General features: G+C 37.7%; 1 long non-coding RNA gene across 2 annotated transcripts in view; it reads left to right on the forward strand.

Annotated features, from left to right (window-relative positions):
- Positions 1-721: 721 nt before the first annotated feature.
- LOC114486008 (uncharacterized) overlaps positions 722-3,715 on the forward strand; it is a 76,708-nt gene continuing 73,714 nt past the window's right edge. For both annotated transcript variants that reach the window (XR_008617145.1, XR_008617144.1), the window contains exon 1: positions 722-894. This is a non-coding gene — a long non-coding RNA (uncharacterized lncRNA). The remainder of the gene's footprint in view (positions 895-3,715) is intronic.

A 3,715-nucleotide genomic window follows, 5' to 3' on the forward strand; every position in this document is an offset into this window, starting at 1 on the left:
AATTACCATGCTACGCTGCTATGATATAATCCCCAAATTTCCCTGTTGCACCACTAACTTGTCACCACTTAATAAATTAGAATGGGAGTTTCTTGGCAGCACTGACTGTATATATTTCAAACAGTCAATCAAACAACAAGTATTTACTAAGCTCTTGGTAAATGGCTAGCTATATATTAGGTCCTGTATGGGGATTTAAGAGAAACCCAAGATACTCTCTCTTCCCTGAAGTACTTCACACAAACAGATTTGTCAGGTATTCTGTACGTCTATCCTATGACTTCATTGGAAGCACTACACACACTGAGAAGCTTGGTCAATATTCAGAGAACAAGGTTTTAATGACAAGGGGGTGATTGGAAATTCTTTCACATTTAAAAACATCTCAGTTTGATAATTTAGGGCACTTTAAAGATGTCTAAAATTTCCCATACAGTTCTTATGGAACTTCTTTGTTGCAAAAGGATGTAAGTCATAAGCTGAGGTCATACATTTAATTTCTTTTGAGCATTTCCCACATTAAGCCTATGGGATAAATCCTAAGAATACAAAAAGGGGTAAATCTTATTTTATTCTGACACAGAATAAAAGTAATGATTATAAAACAGTGTATTAAGGGCTACAGTGGGGCTGTTCATTGGCTGCTGCCAGAGGAGCTCAAAAAAGCACCTAACTCAGCCTGGGAGGGGATATCAGGATTTGCCTACAAGAGAAGATGAAACTGGAGCTCCTAAGTCTTAGGAGACAAGTCAGAATTAACTAGAAAAGGGGTAAGGCATCCTAGACAAAAGTAAACATACTCGACAGCATGGAGGTGTCAGAGTGCTTGGGACATTCGGAGGTTATAAGTCAGAACAGCCAGAAAGAAAGGAGAGTGAGCGGATGCCATACATGGTAAGTCTGGAAAGTTACAGAGAGATCAGAGCTGAAGAGTCGTGTTAGTCCTACGCAGGGGCTTATCCTTAATTACCCCACAGCAGTGACAGGAGCCCCTGAGGACTTTAATTAGGGGAATGAAATGATTACAGTTACTTCTAAATAAAATCAAATCAGTGGTATATGGAGAATGTATTTGCTGGTGGTTGTGAGGGGTGAGGCAGAGTGGACTGTGGGGCTGAGACAGCGCTTAGGAGGCTGTTGCAGAAACCCAGGCAGGAAATTATGAGGGTAACTAATTTCTCAAGTCGGCCAAGAAGCCTATTCACAATGACCTTTGGTTGGGATGTGTAAACAGAAGGAATTTATTTTCCCTGTCTTTCTTTTTTAATGATTATTATTTAATGTAGGTTCTAACCCTTCCTGGAACAGTTCATTAAGACCCCCGGAAAGAGGCAGACATTAAAATTACTCCGAGTAAGATGGAAAGTGGGGCTGTAAAAACTCCACCACAGCCTCCTGGAAACAGAAAATGTTAGGTTTGTGAGTCCTGGCAGGTTTCATGGGAAGGAACCCTGTACTTTCAGTAAAAAAGAAGGACCATGAGCTGGATTCTTTCGATTTGGAGTTTTCAATTTTGAACTTAAAGTGAGATGAGTTAAGAGAGTATGGAAAAGGTCAACATGTGTCTTTTCTAATTCTAGGAATATAAACTTTAAACCTCCTTTGTACTCAGTAAAAGCAATGAATGGTAATGGAGTTGAGGAGAAATTTTCAAAGCCAATAGTGTTGAGATGTAATTTTTGAAAAGGTAAACTTGTGACTTTCAGGCAAATATAAAATGAACATATGTCAAAGATTTTATTTAACTCATTAGTTAATGAGGGAACCAGTAAGATCCTAAAATTAGCCTTAAGCTTATTTGGGAATCTGAGTATATATAGACAATTTAATAAATTGATGGGTTAGATGCAAAACTGGTTAATGTCCAACAGGTCTATAAACCTTTTAGTTGTGTGTTCTACCAGTCAGTAATTATTTGTATCTCTACTGGGCAAACATTTTCGTGGGTAACACTTGTTCCTAAAGAGTTGTAAAATAGACAATCAATAGAAAGTCACACCCAGCACTTTCCTGAAAGAATATCCTGTAATTAGAGGCCTGTCTCCAATTGTTAGATAATTTTTCTGACAATAGTGCTTTTGGTGAGAATTCAACTTTATGTCCAGTATGCAGGAAACTACCAAGGATAACAAATTCAGATTTGGACATAAAAATAGCATGATAACACCAGAAGAAAAATGGGTTAAGCATATGAACTGACAAGTCAAAAAGAAGAAATAAAAATGACAAACATACTAAAAATGTTCACTCTCACAAGGATCTTTAAGAAATGCTAGTTAAAAGAATAAGGTATCAGCTTCCCACAAGTTAATAAAAGCAAGCTCAGATGATGATATCCAATGTTAGCAATGCTGTGGGGAAATAAACGCTTCCATAATTAGCATATGGGAGTATAAACTGAGAGCAGCTCTCTGCCTCATGTTCCAGTCCTTAGGGCTCTTGTCCATTGTATTGTACTTCACGTCCCTGCTTAAGAGCAGAAAAATGGCAAGGACAAAACCCAGGGAAACTCACTTCTGCCCTAGAACCATTGTACTACTCCCAAGTCTGGTAAGGTAGAATGGTCCCCAGAGCATCCACAGTTGGCTTCCAATAAAGAAAAATCTTCCAGCTGGACCACTCCCAGTAGGGACCCACTGTTGAAAATGACCACAGAAGGGAGAAGATGTGCCATGCCTTGGAATAAGGAGGCTAGTAATGTTGACTACTCCCCTCCCATCACGTCTCTTTCTCTCCCCCTCTATCTCTCTCTCATTCACACACACACACACACACACACACACACACACACACACAAACACACACACACGAGTCACACTCCCCTAACAAGTCTTGTCTAGCTAAAAAACAGATCTGGTAAACTCATTCACATGATGTTTCCTGACTTTTGTTGTTACTACTTGCAAAGGTGTTTGCATTTCAAAAGAAAATTTCTACTTAATCTGTATTTGGGCAATATGTATCCCAAATCTGTGCTGATAGAATTCCAAACTTTCTTTAGATGGGGAAGAAAAAAATCAGACTGACAGAGGAAATAAATGCTTTGAAGGGGCGAAGCACATAAGTGATATATTTTCAGAAAATATGGGGTACGGTTGAGGAGTGCAAAATACTGAAATCTTGTCTTTGCAGTGCTTTACTCCTTAGTTCTGGCAGATAATAATCTTTACCTGGCCAAATTGTGAGAGAAATTGATATCACAGGCAAACACAATGCATTAAGCATAGAACTAGGTAGGAACTTACTATCTCCCATTATCATGTTCAGTAATGAGAATACCCAGTTGAATAAGACATGGTCCTTTGAACTCAGAATGCTGTGAAATCTAAAAGTATCAGTGAATCTAAATAATAATAGTAAGAAACATAACAAAGATAACATTTGTTAAGCACTTACTATGTTCTGGATACTGTTCTAAATAATTTACAAATATGAACTCATTCCTAGCTTGAACCAAAGACAAACAATAGTGTAAAACATAAACTATTACTATTCCTATTTTACAGTAGAGAAAACGGAAATGAAGAAATCTTAAGTAACTTGCCCAAGGTCATCACACAACTGGTAAATGGCTACACATTCTATCATTAATAGAAATCTTTTTTTTTTAACATCTTTATTGGAGTATAACTGTTTTACAATGGTGTGTTAGTTTCTGCTTTATAACAAAGTGAATCAGTTATACATATACACATGTTCCCATATCTCTTCCCTC

Source organism: Physeter macrocephalus, chromosome 4, assembly GCF_002837175.3.
Source record: "Physeter macrocephalus isolate SW-GA chromosome 4, ASM283717v5, whole genome shotgun sequence".
In the NCBI taxonomy this organism is placed as follows: Eukaryota; Metazoa; Chordata; class Mammalia; order Artiodactyla; family Physeteridae; genus Physeter; species Physeter macrocephalus.